The sequence below is a fragment of the Drosophila busckii genome, chromosome 2R (assembly GCF_011750605.1).
Source record: "Drosophila busckii strain San Diego stock center, stock number 13000-0081.31 chromosome 2R, ASM1175060v1, whole genome shotgun sequence".
NCBI classification, from domain to species: domain Eukaryota; kingdom Metazoa; phylum Arthropoda; class Insecta; order Diptera; family Drosophilidae; genus Drosophila; species Drosophila busckii.
The window spans coordinates 13,278,470-13,291,748 of NC_046605.1; the positions used below are offsets into that span (position 1 = coordinate 13,278,470).

At 37.7% G+C, this 13,279-nt stretch overlaps 1 protein-coding gene across 3 annotated transcripts in view; it reads right to left on the bottom strand.

Moving 5' to 3' along the window:
* The window catches only part of LOC108594730 (protein espinas), a 50,378-nt gene that overhangs the window by 14,105 nt on the left and 22,994 nt on the right, over positions 1 to 13,279 (bottom strand). The window contains exon 1 of one of the 3 annotated variants that reach the window (XM_033293030.1): positions 11,581 to 11,608. The exons of the other annotated variants lie outside the window; for them this stretch is intronic. The gene's annotated coding sequence lies outside the window, so the exon portion shown is untranslated. Of the gene's footprint in view, positions 1 to 11,580; positions 11,609 to 13,279 lie in introns of those variants that run through there. 3 annotated transcript variants of the gene reach the window in all.

Genomic DNA, 13,279 nt, shown 5'->3' on the forward strand with positions numbered 1-13,279 from the left:
TCAAATCTACAAAGCACTCCAAATACGGCCAAGCCACCAATTTTCTCTTTTGCCAAAACTAAAACCAGTTACTACTTCAGTTCAGCTGCATGCATCAATCTGTTGACCAACTAAGGCGCTAGCATTTGGGTTAAGAAGATTTTGCTTGCTGCATATTTTTGGTCTGATGCTTGTCATTTCCCAAATGCGCCACAGCTTTTAATTAAAAACCACAAATAAAAATCAATTACCCAACACTTGTTGCTCAAGAATTTGCAATAACAAATTGCACAGCGCTAAAAGATTTCCCAATGATCTGGGAAAGTTTAACAATTATTTAGAGCAGAAGTGAAAATCGCGCATGCAAATAAAAGTAGTAAAAACTAAAAGTTTACTAAATCCTGTTTAGCATTGCTGCATTGAAATTAAAGCGTGACTAAATAATAATCATTTGCTAGATACGATAGCTTTTGTTCTCAAAGGTGCCAAAGTATAATTTAAACAATTCCCATACGACTGTCACTAATTTTAACGAGTTGATTGGCTGATTGGTTAATAATATCGCAGCTACGTCAAAAAGAAAAAGTAGCAAACGTTAATGTCTGTAATTTAAATGCAGAAAATATTCTTTAAATTACCAGCTAATATATCAAAAATAGCATTTAATTAAGGACTCAAATTTTTATATATGTAAGCTCGTTAATAAAGTTGATATTCGATATCTTAAGCGATAATTTTTTGTTGTATTGTTTTATTTTTAACTTTGGCAATTTGCAGAGAAATTTTTAATATGTGAAAAAAAAATATTCCACTTTATTTGATTTAAATCACACGATTAAAATAGGTATATACAGACTTAAGAGTATATATATATAAAGTTATTTATATAATCTCTGAATCACACTTACACACTTTGATTATATTTTTTTTGTTTTGATTTTCTAATAAAGCAAACAATTTAAAGCTTAAGCTGATTGATTAATGATATCATAACTCTAGCAAAAGAGAAAAGGTGTTAACGATAATATCTTTGAATTTGAATTTAGAAATTTTTATATTATAAATCAGCTAATATTTCATATATTATTCATTTCGTAAGCTTATCAACTTTGTCATATATTTCAGCTTAAATTGGCATTTCAAGCTTATTAATTTAAGTGGGAATCGCTTTAAGAAAATTTTAATTTAAATGAATTGTTTAACTTAATTGTTCTTACGTCAATTGGAAAAGAATTTAGCAAATAGTTAATCCACTTAGTAAATGTTATGCTTTAATTTAAATAGTTTGCATAGTTATGACTTTTTTAAATTTATACAGTATGTTATTTTATTGACGCACACAGCTCGTATATATATTATTTTGAAACTTTCTCTAAAAGAATTAAAATTTACAAATGCAACTATTGCCCCAATTTGTGGTAACTTAAACAGATTTTCGCAAGCGTGGGTAGATATTGTACTATATACATATATTCTTAATTAGGTTAGTCGCTGTGTTGATAGTTATCGATAGCTATCGATCCCTAGCTTAAGTTGCTGTCAGCACTAATCAAAAATAAAAGCAAGTGAAGCACACAAGATATAAATAAACTACTTTAAGTGCTACAGAAATAATAAGTCTTGTTATTTTCATTAAGTCTGTTTAACAGTTTCCAATGAATTCGTTGCATTTATTAAGCATACGTCCTGTTTACTTAACAAATTATGCGCCTTATATATTAAATTAAAGCATTAATTATAGCATAGCTGCAAAATTCTTGGTAGGGTTGCCGATGGAACGCCCATGAAGCAGCTCCCAGCCCACAGCATTGCAATCATACTTAAGCTTAGCCCTGAATGCGCACTCCTTAATTATATTAGATCTGCTCTTGAGCTATCGCATCGCAGCTATCATAAGAGCTCAATCTACTTAACAAGCCGCGCCCCTTGCCCCATTAGCGTGGCAGACACATATTAACCCAATTCGGGGGCTTATGCAGCTCATTAGATGTGCAATGCAACAATTGCGGCATGTTGCAAAAACAAATGCCGCAGCTACAGCTCTAATAATATCTCAATTATCCACAGTTGTCTGTTTGTCAGGGCACTCAGCAAGTGCAGCAAATGCTGGAGCTGTGGCTCTCTTTCTTTCATTGCCACACGAAGCTGATTTCATTAAATTTTTCGACACGCAGTTTCCACAGAACTTGCCACAGACAGTCGCTGCTAACTGGTTCAAAATCATTTAGATGCATGCAGTTGTGGCTAGCAACAAACGAGTTTTCCTGGAAAATTCGAATGCACTACGACACGCAGTTTGAACTACGTGGAAATTAAAACGAAACATGCAATTGCTTGTAATCGGCAAATGCGAAGAGAGGGGTGGGGCTTGAGGTTTGTGGCAAAGCCTAAATCAATCCGCATTAAATTACTTTCACAATTGGTCAAAAGATAAAACGTCAGCTTCCCAATTTAGCCAAGTCTATGAATTGCTTTGGTATTATCTCCATCGCATAGCACACGATCTTCTCTGCTCTAACGCTCTATATATCAATGTGTCTGTGTCTGTGTGTGTGTGTGTGTTGGCCAAGATTGTAGCTGGCATTTACGTAGATTTGGCTAAGTGCCTGAATTCGATTCCGAGTCTCAGTGTGGGCTGTGCCCAGGCCGCTCTGCTCAGCTCTGCTCCAGAATCGAACGCTGCTCAAATTAAAATGTTCCTAGCCCCGTGGGCGTGTCAAACGACGTCTCCTCTCTGCCTCCGCTAATCACAGCCGCTAACCCACAACTCCCCAATGCTCCCTCTCAGTAGCTTCCCAGTCCATTACGAAATCTCGTGCAATTCGCGCCACGACCGCTCCAGCCGACGTGGCTTAGACCAAGTCTGCGCTGCTCTTAGCCTTTTGCTGGGTGCCCTGACCTTGTTGCGTGTCTCGCTGTTTCATTGTCTTGGCTCGCATGCCTTGGCTTTAAAAAATGGGCGGCGCTGCTTTGACTGTCAAAAAAAAAAAAAACTAAAACAAAACAACAGCAGAAACGGCAAAGCAGCAGTCGCACAGTGGTGCAATACATAACAAAACAAATTGCAATTTAATGAGTTAATATTTTAAATACTTTAAAATTTTGCCGCAGACTTTTCTAATATTAAAATTCAATAGACTTTGCTGCACATCTTAAAATTGATATTTAATTAATTAATTTCTTTAAGTTTGAGCATTTTACTTACAAAAAAAACCTCAAAAAAGAAATTTCTTATTTTTAGGCTATATACAAAATACAAAAATTTTAAAATTTAAATACTAACACATCCAAAATGAAACGTAGTGCAATTTCAAGAAATTTCTTATTTTTGGGCAAACTCTTTAAACAAATTTTCAAATTTAAATACTAAGATTAACTTTGACGAGTAATTACATTTTGTAGTAATTTAATAATGTTTTTTTCTAAAAATTTGCAAGCTATTTTTGAAGTAGAAATATTTATTAGCAACTAATGAAATGGAAATTAGTCTTTACTTTTGAGTTTAAGCTGCCAAATATATTTTCTTAACTCTCACAAAATATTAAAAAATATATAAAAAGCAAGAAATTTATAAATAACTAATTTCTTTTATTTTAGCATTTATTTCTTCAAAGCTTTGATAGCTACATTTAAAAATCAAGCAATTATATATCAATTCAAATATAATTTTTAATTTTTTTTTTTTAATATTTGAACTGCTGCATATGCTTGCTTGCCACACTGTGCGCTCTTGTAGCCTAGCACATAATATATTTAAAAAGCAAGAAAAAACAAAAACTGTCTGTTGTGTATTTTATTTATAAGCTGGGCAACTGCTGCATTTGACTGCGTTTACGTCACACGTGCAAAGGCCAAATAACAAAAGCAGCATAAACAACAAGCAACAGCAACAGCAACAGCAGCAACAGCAACGGCAACAGCAGCAACAAGCAACAAAACAAGTCAGCAACAACAGCGATAAGCGTTGTACATGCAATCGCTATAAAGGTGTGTCTGTGTATGTGTGTGTGTGTATAACACGTGTTGTGTGTTTGATGTCGCTCAAAAAAGTTTATGCATTTTTTATGAGCATGCACAACAATTTTTAGTGTGTGTGCTTCACTGTCTGGCAGTCCAACCTGTAGCTGTTGCACTGTAGCTGAAGCTGAAGCTGAAGCTGAAGCGCGACCCGTTGCACAAGTTTTCAGCATGTGCAACGCCTCTTTAAGTACCGCGAGTGATTTAGTGCAATTGTGCCGTTAGACAAGGCTAGGTTAAAGCAATTGCTGCTGCTGCTGTTGCATGCCTCATGGCTGCTGATAACGCGCCAGCTGCTGCAGCAATCAAGTCAACAGCATTTAAGCGAAAATGCATAATTAATCTGATCTCAACAGCAAAAGACTCAAATTGAAACTCACTCATTGATTTTAACTCAATTGAGTTCACTAACCCAGCGCCTCACACCCCCCAAATTCGCAACACGCTGCGTAATGCTGTCAACGGCTCTAGACACGTTTCCGCGTTGCGCCGCCGCCGCCACCGTGTTGCATGTGCGGCAAGCTCTAATTTATGCAAAATGCCTGCGCAGCTATTTGCGCCCAACAAACCGCACGCCGCACTCCACACAAGCCGCACTTAACCTTTCTAAAAGTTTATAGCTTTGCTTTAGTTTAAACTTTTAATCAAAACGCACTTAAGTCTAAATGCTGCTAGCAATAAATCAATTTATTTAGTGAAACCTTCAAAAACAAAACTGGACGCAAGTTTTGATTTTTATTGATTTATTTTAATGGCTGTTGGCTAATGAGTCGCTAATTTATTTAAACAAATGCCTACACTGGCAGCTATTACGTCTAATAGTTGCTGCTCCCATTCTCAGCTAACAATTGCAAGTTGCAAGCAGCGCTGCTTAGTGTGGCAAGTAATTGCTGCAGTTTGAAACACACAGAAAAATCTCCCACAGTTCTTAGACTTAATACGCTGATAATGTTGCTGATGCTGTGTCGCAGATAAAAAATAATTGCTGCTCAGCTTGGCAGCTGTATAATGACGAAAAATAAAGTTGATTAAATTAAGCACAAGCATAATGGAGACACAAACGATTGGGGACGAGTAATAATTCTTAGAAAAAAGTCACTTGTAAGCAGAGAAAACGATCATTAAATTTATTGTTTTCTTTTGCTGACAAATCAACCAAGCGTGGCAAGCTGAATGTGGCAAAGAGAGCCCAAAAAAATAAAACTTAAACCTGTTGGCAACGTGAGAAACCGAAGCGACGACCCTTAGAATTAGCCAAAATAAAAGAAGCGGCAGCGACGTCGCAGGTAGCAGCAGCAGCAACTCAACCCCGTGTTGCGGTTGCTGAACTCTCTCTCTGGCTAGTTGCAACAAAGTCGCCTGAGCATGAAACAAGTGCCGCATGCAGCCAACTATGACCGAATGTTTGATGCGCTTCGGCAAGTGCAACAGCCACAGCCCACAGTCCAAGTCTCGATTATTTTTTGGGGGCACTTGCAACAGGAAATGTGGCATATAATTAATAATGGCAGCTAGACTGGCGCATCTCATTTTCTCACGCGGCATGCACTGAGCTGTAAAAGGATTAACTTTTTGCATGTGCAACGTTTTGATAGTGCCGCCGCCTCATGTGGCAAGCACTTCCTAGTTAGAAACGCTTAACTGTAAAAGGCGCAACGGCAAATCGTGGAACCCACACGGTCACATCAGCAGCAGCAGCAGCAGCAGCCACAAACAGACAGCAACATTTCAATTAACCGAGAATCTGAACGCGCTTGCAACTTGCAACTTGCTGTTGAATGTTGAATGTTAAGAGTTGAAGTTGAAGCTCTAATCGCCGCCTGTCAAAACATCGCTACAAAAGGCAGCTCAGTGCACAGATAAGTGCGTGTGTATCTGTATCTGTATCTGTATCTGTATCTGCATTTGTAGCTGTATCTTTTATTTGTATCTGTGTGCGTTAAGACTGCTAAAATGCGCAATTAAGTCATCAAAGGTGTGTGCGTGTGTCTGTCTGTGTGTGTGCAACGCATTAGACTAATGCACACTTGGCTTTGGCTGGGGCAAGTCTCAACTCAACTCCACTCCACTCAACTCAACTCAACCCAACCAGGAAGCCAAACTAGCTGGGCAGTTTGCTTGGCCAGTTAACTTGGCCAGCACCTTAACTTTTACTATTTGAGCAGCTGCACTTGCCGCAACAAAATATTTACCTGCCACAAGGCAAATTAAAATTAACAAGAAATTAAATCAAAAAGCAAAGAACATTTTAAAAGCCTACAAATTTATGCTTCGCTTCGCTGCGCGCTACACTGCAATTAAATTTTAATAAATATGATTATAAACTAAATATATACCGCATATACCAAATAAAAATAAATAATAATAGCATGGTATATAATAATAAATGCATATGTATAAAAGATTATAATCTACTGATCTATCAAGACTGTTGCTTAAAACAATTTCAAAATAAAGCTAATACTCATCTACATTTGCTCAAAGGGCTGCTATTATATTTATTTATTTACAAGACTAATTACAAACTAATATAATAACTAAAGATAGTGAGTACTAGCTACTAAGGCCATCGACTCTGGTGATATTATAATTCATTTTACTCAATTTATCTATTTCAAAAGCTATTTTGTTTAATTGTCATTTTCATGAATTTCTAAATTCATTAATTCTTAAGTTTAATTTTGATAATTTTAAAATATAAAAATATGTTTATTAAATACATTTTCACATTATTTTTTCAGAGATTTTATCCTGATATTTAACATATCAATTTCACTTTATATGTATATTTTTACATTTTATTTTTATACATTTTTGCATTTAATTTTATTTTCTAAATCTTTTTCTGAGTTTATTTTAATAATTTTATTATTTTTTTGCGTTTAAATTTAATTTTCTTTATATTTTTTCGAGAATTTTTTTTAGTATTTTTATTTTATTATTTATTTTTCATTTAAATTTAATTTTCTTTAAATTTGTTCCAGAGTTTATTTTAGTATTTTTATTTATTTTGCATTTAAATTTTATAATTTTTTGAATTTAATTTTCATAAAAGTTTTTTATTTCTATTTTTTATTTTAATTTTCATTTAATTTTTATATAATTTTAAATTTACTTTTACTTATTATTTATGTTTTATTATTTTATATATTTAATCTTCATTTTATTTATAGTATTCAAATTAATTTATATTTAGTTTATACGCATTTTTTATTGTCTCACATTTTTATATCATTTTTTAGCTCTTTTGATTTTCGCTCAGTGCAGCTGACTGCTCTGCTGAAATGCTCCACTAATGAAGCTTGAAGCGCATTGCTCGAATCAGCATTGAAATTAGTAAACAGGATCTCTTGTTAGCGTGAGGCACCGTTAGGCGTTAGGCCAGTTGGCCTGGCCAACTCCAAACTCCAGACTGGGCCATATTTTTGCTGAATGTGCTTGGGCTCTCTAGCAATTTATCAAGAGCAATTGTTTGGGCAGTGACTGCGGCTCATTAACGCGCGCGCCACTTGCAACAAGAGGCGAGAGAGAGAAAAGCGTGGGCGTGGGCACAAAGACAGCTAAACACATTGTTGACCTGTGGCATGCCACTCACGCCCCAAAGCCACAAAACATAAATAAAAAAAAGCAAGAACACATGTTTTTTCAACTTAATTGTGATGCGACTGGCATAACAAATGCGCAGAGAGACAAACAGACAATCAAATATATATAGATATATATGTTCTGGCTAGCAAATCACGATCAAGCTGCGAGTGTGTGGAACTGGAAGTGGCAGCTTGACCAAAATGTGGCTCAAACACTTTCACAAAGATTAATTTTATAAATTGGCTTTGTGCGCGTTTTTAAGTGAATTTTGCTATTTTTGGTGCGCCCCATGACAAATCAAAATTTCGTACGCTATTCTTACATTTAATTGCAGATTAATTGCTTTAATTGAGGTTAGAGTGGGAGATTAAATTAATTGAATTCCACACTACAATTTTCAATTAAACATAAATAACAACAAATTTGAGCACTCAGATTGTTTAAGGCCAAACACGTAGCCCACGACGACCTTTGGCATTGACTTGGGCACTAAATTGCGTTTATATATAGCGCTGGCTATATAATCAACGTAATCGCGGCAAAAACAACGTAATAAGCTCACAGCAACGCCCTTTCAATTTTCCCAGCTCCAAGCCAAGCCGCCGCCGCGTTAACAAGTTTTGACTGTACGCTAATTTTATTTGTGGTTTTCTCAAATTATGAAATTTTCATCTTTTGCTTTTGCTTTTTGATTGGATTTTCACACAAAAATCAATCAACAGCTTGTCTAAGCGCTGTCTGCCACAAATTGTGGCACATTGGCTGTTAAATAATAATTTTTTTGCAAAGAAATTAACCATACGCCCCTTATGGCAGCAAAATAAATGAAAAGCACAGAAATTTAATTACAAAGAAAAAACTATTTGCTTTGCTTTTTGGTGGGCGTGGCAGCACCCCACCTCTCTCTTGATATCTTCAACTTTGCCATTTCAATTAAAATGCCATATATCATGAGTTATACGCTGCGCACATCGAATGCAATTAAAATCAAATGCGAATCTCTCGCTCTGCCGCTCGCCGCTTCGTTCTTCTCCTTTTAAATCAAAGCAAAAGCTACAGCGATAAGCCGCCGAGTCGGAGACCACCCAACAACAAATCGCAATTGCCATTAGCTCGACGCTCCACTCGAGAGTTGGACGGGCCTGGGCCTGGGCCTGGCTTATTTATAAAGTAGTAGCCAAGGAACTCTGTGCGTGGCTTTGCGAATTCCAATGCAAAGTGCTCTTGAGTTCGTTGCGCTCAATTACGCTTTAAGTAGCCGCAGTCAATATTGTCTCGAGGAAATTTAATAGCAGTGCCTGAGGGCCAAGTTGCATGCCACACAATTTTGTAGCTACTGATTTTTATCAGTGCCTGGCTAAATTTATGCCACACTTTGTGCTGCAGCGTTTTATGAGCCATTAAAGCGAAATCTAATTAACAAGCTGGCAGATTTATGTGCCGGCCGATTCAACACCTTAAAGCCAAAATTAGTTGCAGCAGCAGCCAAGTCAACTGCCAAAAGTTTGGAGCACTCAATTAAACGTCTGACTTATGAATATGGCAAGGCTAAGAGTCTTGCCACAAAATGCAAATACAAACTGACATGTGGCAAGGGCTTCAGCTGCAGCTACAGCTCCAGCCACTTAGTGGCATGCAATTCATTTGGCTGTTAACACACAACACAGCGCGCAAAGGCCAAAGTTGCAGCAACTGCTGTGGCATGCCACGTGCGCTGCTCTGCTCTGCTCTGCTCGCTTGATAAATAACACGCGTTGTCAGTTTTGCAAATAGCTGCGCATTAATAACGCCATTGTCCAGTCCTTGCAACTGCAACTTGATCCTTAAGCTGCGCTTCACTTCACACAAAAGCCCAACTCAAGGCAACTCAGACTCAAGCTTCAGCCTCAGTCCGCGCTCATTCGTTGTCCGTTTTGTTGCCAAGACTTGCATAAATTATTTAATTAAATTCACAAGTTGTTTTGCTTTAAGTTGACAGCCAATTTTTAAGCAGCTTGGCGTATAAACTAATGCAGCACTAATATATATAATTTGTAGAAATTTTAATGCGAGGCGACAGCCCATAAAAAAAACAAAAGAGAAAATGCGAATTTATTTAAAAAAGAAATTTCCAAGCCAACGCATTATATAAAATATTTTAAGGCATTTATTTAAATATAAATATAAAAAGAAATTTTCTGCCCAACATACATATATAACAAATATTTTATAGCATTAATTTAAATGTTTTAAAAATTTTTTATTATTTTATTTTTATTTATATTAACACAAAATAGAAATTTTGTTTAAAATTTATTTAAAATGATGATTTTATGAGCTTTTAACAACTTGTTTATTATTTTATTTTCATTTTTTTTAACACAACATAGAAATCTTGTATAAAATATATTTAAAATACTTTATGAGCCACACAAAAATTGTTTTAAAATTTTATTCATATATTTTATAAGCTTTTAATAACTTGTTTGCTATTGTTTACACTGTTTTTATTGATTGGCGTCTTCTAAGCCCTTTGCCCATTAGACACAAAGTCTAATTTACGAGCGTAAATTGATTACAATATTTCAGACATAAGTTTATAAATTATCAAAATAGAATTAAGTAAGCACTCCACACCTATTTAAGGCATTATGTTAAGCAGTGTTAACAAAAACAGGTTAAGCTTGTGGGAAACAACTTCAGATTGCTCGAAAGCCAAATAACTTTTAAAACGTGGAGCAGCTGGGCAATGTTATTAAAACTAAAACATAAACCTAAATATTTATTTCAGTTTTAAGCATCAAAATTAGCTCAAAGCAAACACACACACAGAAATATGGCTAATAAAATCAAACGTTGCGGGCGATTTAAACAGTTGACTAACTAACTATCTATATGGCCAATAGGCTTAGGCATCGAAATTGAGCAACAGGAGTCAGGCACAAAGCCACGGACACTTGTTGCTTTTGCTTTTACGAGCATTTAGAACGTTGGCCATATAAAGCTATTAAACAATCATTAAACTAGCCCATAAAATTGCGCCAGCTAAAACCAAAACCAAAGACTTCAGTCATGCCACAGCCATAGCCACATACTGATGTATGTGTGTATTAGTGTTGCCAGATTAGCGCATTTCAGGCTAGATCTAGCGCATATGCGAACATTAAATAGATTAAAAAATTTGCACTTTTTAAAGCTACGAGTATTCTAATAATAAATGTATTCTTACTTTGAAAAATGTGAAATTAAATATTTTATGAGTACAAGAATATAGAAGTTTCTTTTTTTTCTGAAGATTTGTGAAGCTTACATATTCTTTATATTTTCTAACCGAGCAAATTGTGAAATCAAATAAAACTCAAACTTGCAAGTTATCAAAAATAATTATAAATTATTATTATTATTTCATAGGCTTTGCTGGAAAGTTTCGAGATTAAGTGGCTAAAATGTGAACTATTCAATTTGAATAAAAGAAAAAAACTGCATTTAATTTGATTTACAATTCAAGCAATGAATTCAGTTTGAATTAAATCAGCTGAATGCATTTAAAATTGAATTTTAATAAAGGAATTAAGTGGCTATCAAAATAATTAATTAGCAATACATTTGAGCATAATTTTTGAAACAAAATGAATACATTTAAAAATAGCTAAATTTGAAATGAATTATTCAGTCAATCTGCTAGCTTATTTTTACTCAGAATTTAGCGTTATTTAGCGGCTCAACATCTGGCAACACTGGCGCGTATTCGCTCTTAGCCTGGTCATAAATTCTGCGTTGAGCAGCGCTTATTCCCACAGGTTATTTTGTTATTTTTTTGTCTGTGCTCTCGACTAAATCAAATTGGAATGTAAAGCGCGTCAAACGCATTTGGCTTGGGCTTGGGCTTGGGCTTGGATTCGGACTCTGTTACAATTAAGTAGCCAACAAATTTTGTTTGGCTTATCTTAAGCTGAGAGAGTTATGGGCTTCGAGATAGGCGCGCTTTGAAGTGAACTCTAGAAAGTTGGAACTCACGTTTTGGCAGCTTGTTGTTGTTGTTCGATTTGTAGCGTCGGCGGCGGCGGCGGCGCCTTTGTCCGGCCATCAAACTTGGCCAATTGTTCTTCAATATCGCTTAATTGTATATCATCAGCCATGGCCGCGTTCAAGTAGCAGCCCACGCCCAGCTCATGCCCCTGCACCTGCAGCTGCAGCTGCAGCTGATCCGCTTGCAACAGTCGCTCCGTGTCCGCATTATGCAGCCAAACGGCGCTGCGATTGCGGCAAACATTCAAATTACGCAACTGTTGCAATGGCAATGAGGCACGCCTCTGTTGTTGCAACAGTAGCTGCTGCTGTTGCTGCTGCTGTTGCAAGCGCTGCAGCTGCAGCGGACTGAGGCAGCCGGTGAGCATGGCCACCTCCACATCGTCGTCCGTTTCGCCGTTGCAAGAGATGCCAGAGGAATGGAACTGCTCCTCATGCGTGCTTTGCCGCTTGGCCGCCGCCGAACTTGCCACAGACAAATCGCTGCTTATCAGACTCGACTGCTGCGAGTGCAACGCCATGGCCAAGGAGTTGGTGGCCTGCGCCGGCAGCTCCAGCGCAATGTCATAAGGCGCCAGTGTCAGCTGCTTCGACTTGGTTTTGGTCTTCACAGCGGATTTGACAACAACTCCCGCTCTGGCTTGATTCGCATTGGCCACGCGAGCTGTTTGCTTGGAGCAGCTGGCCTTGACTTTGCGTGGCGTCAGCTTGGTTATGGTGGACTGACGCGACTGTTGCATGCTGCGCTGCGGCGACACGGCAGCAACTGTTGCGGCGGCGGCGGCAGCAACAGCTGCAGGCGGCTGATCCTTGCGCTCACCCGAGGCGGAGCGTCGTCGACTGCGCCGTATGCTTGGCATGTTGCGTGGAAACAATTTGCCCGCATCCGGCTGGGAGCTCTTCGAGGTGCTGTCGCTGCTCGAGTTGTCTTGGCTGCTGCTTTGGCTGCTGCTGCTGGTGTCGGTGCTGGCCAAGACGCTGGCGCATTCGCTGTGCATGATAATCTCGCGAAAGTTTTTTGTGCCATCATTGTGACTCTGTGGCAAGCAGATCTTCTTCCACTTGGACAACAACTTGGACATGTTGCTTGGCCTTTTTTGGTTTACACACACATAACACACAAACACACACACTAACACTTATAGGCGCGCGTGTCAATCAAGCGACGCCAAGCAATTGACACATTAACGAGACGCAACTTGCCACCGTGTGGCAAGTGCAACTGGTATGCACAGCAATTACTGTCAATCGCAATTAACGGCGTAATCCGTTTGTTCTAATTACGTGCGCAAAATCAATGAGAAAAATTCAATTCAATTCGATTGATTCGACGAGACTTAACAAAAACAATGCGTAGCACATCCGCAAACAAAACCGCACGCTTTGAAGTTCCGCAAATAACTGAAAAACGTTAACACTTACGTGAAATACATTCGAGTTAGAAAGCTGCCAGCTAAGGTGAGTAGAGAGTCGCTCTCAGGTTGGTGCAGGTCAAAACTCAACACACACTGCAAACTGATCGCTGTAATTCACCACGCGCGCTCTCACCTTAGCTGTGTGCGTGCGCTCTCTCTCTCTGTATCTCTCTCTCTCTATGGTCAAGTGCAGTCTACAACAGGTGCCGGCAGCCGGCTGTTGAGTGTGAGTGTGAGTGTGAGTGTGAGTGTGGTGAGAGGAATTGAGTGGG